A 10,672-nucleotide genomic window follows, 5' to 3' on the forward strand; every position below is an offset into this window, starting at 1 on the left:
TGCTAGCCTGTAGAGCTTATTGAATTAAAAGGCACATATTTGAAAACAATCGGCAAGCGTAATGACGGCGCGTCACGTAAGATATTCGAGCTTCGAAGGCTTCACTCTACGACAGAGGTGCACATAGAAATAAGGTCTTTTACTGCCACGGGCGAAGCAATGCGCTCACCGGTAAACGGTATTCAACGTAAAAGATGTGCGTGAGTGCCGCACATTGGGTTGTTAACATCTGTGTTTTGTATATTTAAAAACAAAATGAATAGTGTTACAGTAAACGCATATGCACGAACGATTATGGTTGGGCTGGTGCATACGATGTTTCACGTCTTTATTAATACATGTCATGATATATAAAAAAACTAGAAAACAACGGCCCCAAGACGGTGGCGCCCATTTGTTTTACGAAATACTGTCTATGCGGGAAGTGAAGCTGTTTGCTTTGTATACGATCAAGCGCCATGCAAATGGACAGTGCTCTCTGATGCAAAACCCGCATCGCAAAGCCTTCATTCATGCTCAAGAATAAACGTTCGTATTAGTTTCTGAAATTATACAGACATGTGGTTTGTTTGACGCAACGAAGTGATCACTTGATTATCTACTAATGGGTACCTCGACACTGTGGCTTGGCAGGTAACGAGCTAGATGATGCTGCAGCAAAATCCACTGTGAACAACAGGACCATTCTTATAAAAAAAATGGTACTTAGAAAGTGCCGTGATCTTTGTTGCAATCACTTATGTGAGAGTTGACAACAACTTACTGGTTTAGCCCAGAGCATCGGCATTACTGCCGAGGAGGTGTTAGCTCTTCGCTAAGATCGCTTATGTGAGAGTTCGCAACAATTTACTGACCTAACCCAGAACATCGGCATTACTTGCGAAGTGACGCGAGCTTTTTTGTTGAGATCGTTGATGCGACAATTTGCGACCAGTTACTGGTCAAACGCAGTTCATAGGCATCTGTGGAGAAACTGACGCTCAGATCACTTTTTGACCTCCGGCTAAAATAAAGCGACGCCACGCCAGTCTGCTGCGCCGCATTCGACAAGGCGTCGCCTTCACCGCCCGAACAGAGAACGCTGCCTTGTGGATGAGAACTTGAAGGGACAATAAAGAGCAAAACAATTTTTCGCGTATCAGTCAAGTACATTATCACAATCCCGAAAACACCACTCTTACCGCGACTGCAGGAGGAGGAGGTAAAACTTTATTAGACCAAGGGATTTGGGCACTTACGTCCCAGGGTCCCCGCATGACCCCACTGCGCTATGCGTTCATGAGTTCATGCAGTTCCATGACGTGGGCGGCCCGGTCAGTGGCGATTTTCTGCTTGGCCGGGTCCGTCGAGCGCAGCAAGGTCTCCCATTCCTCCCATGTGGTCAGTGGCTCCGGGCCCCGCGGGGGAGGGTCCGCCGGGCATTCCATGAGAATGTGGGTAAGGGTAGCGTGGGGGTGAGTGCATTGAGCACAGGACGGGGCGTACGCTCCCGGGTAAATGCGGGAAAGAAAATAGGGGGAGGGAAGGGTGCGGGTCTGAAGGCGACGCCATAATATTTGGTGAAAATTTTTGAGGGATCGGTGGGGTGGTGGGTATAGCTGGCGTTCGGCGCGATATGACTGGGTCATCTCGTTGAACGAATGCATGCGCTCCCTGGAAGAGTCCGACTCCGATTCCGCCGCCGCCCGGTTGATGAGACCTCGGGCGTGGTCATTGGCGGCTTCGTTGCCGGGATTTCCAGAGTGCGCAGGCACCCAGATCAGCTCCACATGGCGGGCCGGGTTTTTGGTGGGCGAGCTGAGAATTCTGAAAGCGCTCTCGTGGACTCGTCCTCGCGCGAAATTAAGGAGCGCGGTTTTCGAGTCGGCGACTGCAGGAGATTTGGTAAGCAAAGAAACGCGTGAAAAGAAAATGCGGGTGGAGATGCTAGCGTGAGATTCCCGCATCAAACACCGTGACGTAGTCAATTTGGAAGCCATCTATACTGGGTCGTACATAGACGGACCCAGCATATGACGTTTCGAAAAATTGTCGTCGATCCAGTGTTGAGAAAAAATGAAAAATACAGTTTTAAGTTTCTTACGTCACGCATGAACATTTCGGCGCAAAATTTAGAAATGAAACTTTAGCCTTGATTTTTCCCGCTGATAGTGAATATATGAGAGTGAAAATGATTGCATTAGAGTTTTCAGAGGGCAGATTTAAAGGGGCCCTGCATTATAGCGCAGTAGGCGGCCTGGAATTCATAATAATCTATTTAGGACACCTAAAAGTTGATTTCTCTTTCGATAAATTACGATACAAGCTTAAAAATCACTCGTCCGTGCCATCACAGCCATTCCATCAATTATTGGTTGATTTGAGCATGGCACGTTTGATATTTACTCCAGCCGCCGCGACAGGCCACGGCTTGTCTACGCAACGTGCGCGATCTCACTCAAAAGTCACGTATTCGAAGAAAAAAAAGTGCTCAAGGTCACGAGGCGTGCGTGACGTATTTTCTTTCCCTGTACCATACCCCCCCCCCCCTCCTGCTTATCTTCTGGTGCTTTCGTCAGTACCAGAGAAGACAAAATTCAATCGCAGCGTGCGACTTTTCTTTGTAAGTCCACTCGTACTGCTGACGGATTCCAAAACGTTTCGCGGTGGTAAATTCGTAAAACAATGAGCTTTCTTTTGGAGTCGATTTCATGGCTACTTGAACAATCGTTGCTATGCCCCTATGATAAGACCAGTATTTTACATGGCTATTGTACACACGCCGAGTTCTTTCTGTTCTCACCATCATCCTCAGTACCCTTTTACCCCCGTCCTTTTCCCTTGTGCAGAGATGCAGGCAGAGCGCACAACCTCAGGCCGACCTCTCCCTTCTAATAAGTTCACTCCCTCTCCCTCTACTATAAAAGTCCAAGTTGGCTGAAGAGATACCTCAAAACCAATTTGTCAAGGTACGTCTGCTAACATTCCTTACTAAGCCGCCGCTGCAAAAAGAACGATTCAGCAATCAGGCATATCTCGAAAGCTCATGCATTAGTCGCACCATCAGACACCTCGATGTTTCCCAAGAGGACGGCGCCTCTTTTGGCCTTCGCAATACCGAATGGCCGGTAAGATTAAGGCACTGTATGGCACTTAGGGAGAATAAGTGGCTGTGGGAATAGTCAGTTCTTTCGCGCCAGTTCAGGTCTGAGCATCACGCGCTCAGGGATGCACAACGGGCCTGGTTGACTCGCATACAACCTGCCTGACCTCATCGTGCATCTTTCTTCTGATTCCTGGCCTTCTTTTACTTTGTTCGGTGAGATTATTCGTGTGTGCGCTTCACTGCAGACTTGGTTGGCTTCCTTTTATTCTCATGCGCCGCAAAGTACGCCTTTATTTACGACAGTCTTCGTATGCAGTCCTCTTCCATCGCCTGATAGCGGCACGAAAAATAGTGTCTGCGTCATCTAACTGTTGCGTTTATTATATAAACACGCTTGGCTTTAATGGTCTAAATGATATCTTAGGTCATGGCACTCCCCCCAAGAGAACGCGTCAGCCCCAGCAGACGGTCAGAGCACTGCAAATGTAACCAGATGGCTCCTGTCCTTTTTTTTTTGACGTCAATTAGAGCATTCTCTACACCAGGCTCAACTCAAAATAAAATTGAAGCAGACATGACGGCTGCCACGAGCAGTAAGAAGGGGCATTTGTACCTCGCAGAACGTTACGCTATCTACACGACTTTGTACGGAAACTATAATCACGTTGAGAACGATGAGAAAGGAGTTTTAGGGCGATATTTTTTAACATTGTATTCCGCCAGAAATATTACGTAGAAATAATTGCAAAGCACCAACAACAAGCGAGGCGTTGCCCCAGCGCATAACTGTCTATTCTGCAAAGAATGGCACGCAAGCTTAGAAAATCACATTTTTATGCAGCACTTGCCACCAATTCACGTTCAGTGACAATAAACATTCTACGTTCAACGACCTTCCTTTTTGTACTGAGTTCCTAAATCATTTCTTCAACTGTGTTCCTGTCAGTATATAGACCTTGGTTTTTCTTTTTTGTATATACGCACCGCATATCAAGAAGATATTGCTGTAAAAGTGGCACAGCGAAAGTTGCGCATCCTTATCCGCTGTGGCCCAAAATGAAGATTGTAATGATTTTGTTCAGCATGAAGGAAGGAATATACATGCTTCTTGTATTGAAAACTATCTCTCTACTTCTTGCTAGAATGCCTCATTGTAATACAGACGTACTATGCAACTTTCGTAGTAATGAATTAAGTTACTAATTACAAGTTCATTGAATAATCACATTGGTAACGTTAATGCTTTCCGTTTAGTTGTCCACTCGAAAGTTAGCATCAGCAGTTGCACTCAAAGTATGACGTAGCCATGTTTAGGACGGCGCGGTGTTGTGGCTGGCTATCGAAAATTTAAAAGCGCAGTATATAGTTTCACCGATCACAAATGAATAAATATCGCTGTTCTGTATCCGGCCAAATATATGAGACTACAGTATTCTTCTGAGAGGTCAATTTTCAGCTCGGCTACTCCTGCACACTGACCCGTTAAGTTGCAATGGGACAGCAAACATTCGGCTTCCTTCTCGTGAAATAGCACAAAGGCTGCAGTCTTATGCAGGCTTACGTCGCGCTATGCATGATTTTTATTTTAAAAGCCTGCTCGTGATTAGTTAAAAAACAAACAAAGGACTTTAGCTACAATTAGCAAAGAGGAAACCGGGCGGGGCAATCGCCTGCAAATTATGCAAGGCTAGATCAGCCGGCTACCTACAATATCCTTAACCCTTAACCCTTAATGATTCGTCCTTAAGCCAATTCAAACGCGCAATCCACCAAGACCAAGGTGATCGCAGTTTTCAGATTGTGATGCATTTGAATTTTCAATCAATGAATGCTAGCTGCAAGAGAAAGTCCGAACGCCATTCACAAGCCAAGCTTGTACCATGTCTTTCTGGGTTCTTAAGTGGCGACAGCTTACAGAGCATAAATATACAGTTCATTATTTTTGCGCTCGGTGATATCAGACCAAACTATACATACGTGGTCTAACTATACATATGTGTTATAATTTTGGGCTCTCTACGCCATGACAAAAATTTTTAAGGAGGGGGGGGGCACAGGCTTTATTTATTACCTCTTGCCTTGGTTAAGCCACTGTAGTGAGACGTGACGTTGCATTTTCATTTTAGAAAATAACACGCACTCATGTGTTCGCACCTGTGCCAAGCAATGTGAGTTACTGGTTCAACGGAAGTAAACAGTCACAAATCATGCCAAAGAGAAGATCGCATGTGCGAGGAATACATGTTTTCGTTGTGATCGAGAGCACAATTAAACAAAAAGTCTAAAAGTAATCCAGCAATAACCACCGCTTGCTGGATGACAAACTGTAGAGTAGTCGCATCATGCGCAGGTCTAAAATGACAGACATTCCCGTCAGCTACGCTTAATGAAAAAAGAGAGCACAGCAATTTTATCTTCTGTTTCATTTATAACACAGTGCACTGGACTTCAAACCAGGCGAGTTGACATGCGGAGACGTAGGCACTTAAGCTGCGGCAAATTCGTAACGATTCATTTGAGAATTTCGTACAGCCGCGTACTAGTTGCCTCAACTGGTCGACACAATGGCGCTTGGGAAATATGTGCTTTCTGAAGTTACAGAAGTGCTGTTCTACATTATAACATAAACTGGCACTAAGTCACTGAGACGTTATCTACCTAAAGAAACGTTTGAAAGTGTATACCTATTCCCCAATTTCGAGTATGTTTTATAGTTTATAAGGCATTAACATTATGCACATCTGTGGAAAGACAGGTTTTCCAATAAGTAGACGTGTTAGACACACAATTACGTGCAAAAAAAAAAAGAACAACTGAACCGTAGTGGAGCAAACACAAAAGAAAGGCATACTATACTTTGTTGCTTGTATGTTCACTCAGTCCAGTTGTTTCAAGCAATAAATTCAGTCTACGACAATAGTTAGGCACTTGGACTTGCGCGGTGCCAAATGACGGTGTTTCTCGATGAGTACTCGCCAGCTGAAGTTGACGCTCGTTCTTAACTGCTGATTTTCTTTTTGAATAATTTATTCCGCTTGATTTCCTCTTACAAATAGTCTTCATTAGAACCCAGCAGAATATTCTGTTTCAGCAAAAAAAAAACCTACTGGCTCGTACAAGGACTTTACGAACCCACGAGATAGCATCCTGTTGGTAAAGCAGAACATACAGGTGAGCTAGTAGCTAAACAAAAATTATTCATTCCGTGGCGTTACCCTCAGAAAGGTTGACGGCCATAGCCCCCGTTACGACGGCTAAATAAGTGTGCATTAGTTAAACCTGAATAGAGGTCCAGTTAACTGAACAATCACTAGAAAGCTGCAGTGGAACTGCCACGTAGAGGCATTGCTCTAGACAACAGGAGAGCAAAATCTAACTGTGCGACGACGACGGAGGAAAGGACGTCCCGACGCAACGAATATTTGGTAACGTGAGTTGCTCTTGAATTTTACAACAGAGATATTGTGGTGGCCTAATCGAAACATTCTTGTCTCACATAAAGGGCTCAAGTGAAATAATGTCAAGGCATTATAGTACCCAACGTGTCATTTGCTCAGTTCGAGAAATTTCTTTAAAAACTGTATCAAACATGCAGCTTAACAACACCTGTTCCGGTGGGAAATATGAAGCGATAGGTACTACTTTATCGACAAATCACTATTTGTAAGCAGTCATAAATTCACAGGCAACTAAGCAAAAATAACGCATAATTAAAATTCCATTCGAACAGTTAGTCAGCTTTCTCACCTGTCAGTTTGAAGACGAACTGTAATATCAGCATCGTATAAACCGTACCCGTAATATATTTACTAAAATGGTTATATAACTTCACTACACAATTTCTTCTAGAGAATCCTTAACTGAAGTACTCCAAGGCGCTACTCATTAACGCAGCCGAGAGCCTATTTCTAATTCATTTTCAGAACAGCGCCATCTATAGTCTCGGCCAAATGCCGTAAATTTGTTGTAATATAAAACCCATGATCCTTCCCCATCAAAGTAGATGCCATCTAAGACAAAAGCTTCAGCATTAAAGAAAGCATAGTTGCAGTCCAATAATATCTGTAGTAGCTATAGCGTGCCGAACTGGAGGAGAAGGTTGTTACTCGAGTCGTGGCACATACAAATTACAGCCCATAACATCAACCGTTCTCTCGGAACCCTTCCCCCAGTGTATACACATGGACTGCGCTTCACGGCAAAACGAGAGAGAGAGAGAGAGAGGGGGGGGGGGCCAGTATCAACCCCGCGAGTGCTTCGAAGGCGCCGCTGCTACATAGCCTCCCCAGTCACCCCTGAGGAAGGAACCAAGTCGGTTTCGAAACGTCGGGTTTCTTCAAAACTTTTGGTTGGAGTCTAAATCATCTCCCAGTTTCCCATCTCCCAGACAGACTTCTGTCGAATGTTTACATTCAGGCTATGGGCAAGTATTCTTTATCTCCGGTTAAACAAGTACGGGAGATTTACTGTGCTTACATGAATCACACAGATGGAATCATGCAATGTTTTATTTACTTCTGCACTATCTGCGATAAAGCGTTAGTCGTGAAAGTTTTACATATTTCTATTTTTATGTGCTCACGTGCTGCCACTTCACCGCGGAAAGTAGCTTCGATAGCATGACCATAGCTTTGAAGATGGTATAGCCATCTATACCCCGTTACCATGTACCACCATGTCATTTTGTTATACGAAATCACGTCAGTCGTTCAATATTGACCAAGTAGGTGGGGGGTGGGGGGGGGGGGGGTGCTGTGAAACTTCTCCCCATAACGGATGCCTATATCTTGTGACTTTTCCATAGACGTTACCGCTTAATATCTACATCTAGCTCGACCTTCTTCTTTTTTTTTCTTTTTTTAGCAGCACTTGAGGAAATGGCGCTCTGGGACGACAGTACACCACGGTACCACGCTGCCGTACTCTGGCTCGTGCAGCTGGGTTCCGTTCCCATCCACGTGGCCATTATGCCAGACGGTAGCCGGTGGTTTGCACGGCGAACCGGCACAGACCTTCGACGCACGTACGCCATCGGAACGCAACTATTAAGTCTGGTAAGGAGAATAGCCTTCCCTTTCCGAGAAATGTGTGTGAGCAGGATTTTAAGAATGGTAGAGAAGGGGAAATGAAAGAGGAAGACAGGGAGGTCGACCTCCCTGCCGTTTTCTTTGAGGGGAGCCACGTGGAAGGAGCCCATTGTACCATCATTATCTTGGTCTTGTTATTTCCCCTCTATCAGTTCTAATATTCCTCGTATTCCCCACTCCACGTGAAGGGAGCCAACCGAGACCAAGCTTTGTCTCAGTTGGCTTCGTTGACGTAGAATGCGGAATACGAGGAATATTATAAATGATAGAGAGGAAATAAGAGCAAGAGAAAAGAGGTACAGTTCGAACACGTACATGTTGAACTCGCACTGTTAGTTCACAGGCACTCGTGAAGTCCGGTAGTCTTCAAGTGGCACCATAAGGCTTTGGTAGCCTAGTGCATGTACGAAATCATGAACTATGGTCCCAAGGCTTTAAGAAGGTGCGCATTGCCCCAGCGGATAAATAGCTGGCGTTAGTCCTTCTCTTACTGTTGTCTCACATGCACCAAGTCAGCTCCACCCACGGATTTTTCTTGGCAGTGCAGGGACAGCGACGGGATGTATTCCGGTTTCGCACGCGTTTTGTGGTGCTGTGGAAGTTGATGGCTGGTGGGCGTCTTATACCACTTATATCGTCTGCTTACAGAGATAGTCAATTCTGGGTGAAGTTAGTCGCAAGCTTCTTACGCAATTAGACGAAAAGGCTAGAAGGCGATGGGAGCCCACCTGAATGTGTAGACACCATTTAAGATTTCAAGATATACGCAAACGATGCGACATTTTCACACACGCAAAAACGTGAAATGAGTTCAACTGGTAATGTACAATGTTGAACTGATATCTCACTATGGCATGTTGCTGTTCATTTTCAAATAGCTTATTGAAAAAAAATTTAAGTTATCTTTTATTGCTCACATTGAAAACAGGGATGCACGTGTAGGATTAGTTTCATTAGCGATAGCACTCGCACGATCTGGTTTGGTTGATAAAAACATTTATTAAGTGCCATGCAGCATGGTGACTCGGACTCCGGTCATGTCAATCACTGTTAATGGGCAGTGAGAGACAGAAGACTTTCATTGGACACAGAGACCAGCAGTCCACTTATACTTAACGTGCATGCTGCAAACTATTATTGTTCAACAATGCGCAGGAGAAATATCCCACTGGCACAAAACTATAGGCCAAATTCATGAAGTTCCTATTATTGTGGGGTGACCAGTGTGCGGTTGTTCAGCGCGAACAGTAGTTTTTTTTTTTTTTATGAAGAAACTCACTAGCACCCGCTGCCTTTGTTCGGCTTTTTGAAATGGGAGAGGGTGAAGCATAGGAGAGGAAAGAGCATGAGGACACGCGCATGCGCCATGGTGGAGTAAATGCTGCGTGGAGCAATGCTTAGAGGAGAGAGAGGCGGGGAGCGAGCGTAAGTTAGCAGATGCTCCCCGTGTCAACGTTTGGAGGCGAGAGAGGGGACAGCATAGGAGAGGAGAGAGGGAGAGCAGATGCGCATGCGCAGTAAGGGTGGTCATGCCACTCGCCGGATTAAGCTCGACCCTGAACTGCTTCGCATCTAAAAGAAATACTGCTGCAGCATTGGTTGTTGTCAAATTTGGTGATTCAGCACCAAAACAAGTGTTTGGAAGCAACCCGAGTTCTAAGCACTCCACAAGGATACAGTGCGTAGTACTATATATTCCCTCGTAAGAAAAGAGTGTTTTAAATATAATTTGTGACTAAGTAATTTTTGTCGCACATGTTGCATAAATTATTTCGAATTGCGTGCACTTACACAACTGCGAATTGATAAAACGGAAATGACTGAATACCTCGATTCCTTCTAACGATGACCGTGCAGCAAGCATATAAAGCAAGAATGTCACACTTCCAACAGTTACTGTTATTGCCGATTATTAGCTACAGCGTTTCCTTTCTTTGGGCGGATAGCCTCTTTAGTACAACACAAGCACACGACGGTATCTTAGTGCACACAAGCGTTCTTGCATTCTATTCCTACCGTAAAGTGGACAACCGCAGCTAGGAATCGAACACGCTACCTTGTGGCCAGCTACAAACCGCTGAGGCCAATGGGTCACCACAACGAGTACTTGTGAACACGAGTCTGGGTAGACCGTGTTTGACTCCAATATTTACACCAAAGGGGTAAGCTCGTCTTTGTAATCGTGTGACTATTTCCATTTTGCAATACTGATCTATTCATCTCGTTATTACAGAGATCTGGTTGATAGCCTTGGTATGCGGAGGACGTGTGTGGGTCAAACGGAAGCCCTTCCAATCGAGCTGCAAATTAAATTGGCAGATCTGGAAACGGCTACCTCACTTGGCAGAAGTTGTGTATCACTATAACTTCATTTCGTTTTTTTTTTTTTCGTTTACTGGAACTGTAGCATCAGTATCAGCCATAGCACCACCCGCGTGTTGCATTTGCATGAGCACATCTCTGCGTCAAGTTTCATTGCGTGTGCTCACACATCTATCTA

This window comes from Rhipicephalus microplus, chromosome 4, assembly GCF_043290135.1.
Source record: "Rhipicephalus microplus isolate Deutch F79 chromosome 4, USDA_Rmic, whole genome shotgun sequence".
NCBI classification, from domain to species: Eukaryota; Metazoa; Arthropoda; class Arachnida; order Ixodida; family Ixodidae; genus Rhipicephalus; species Rhipicephalus microplus.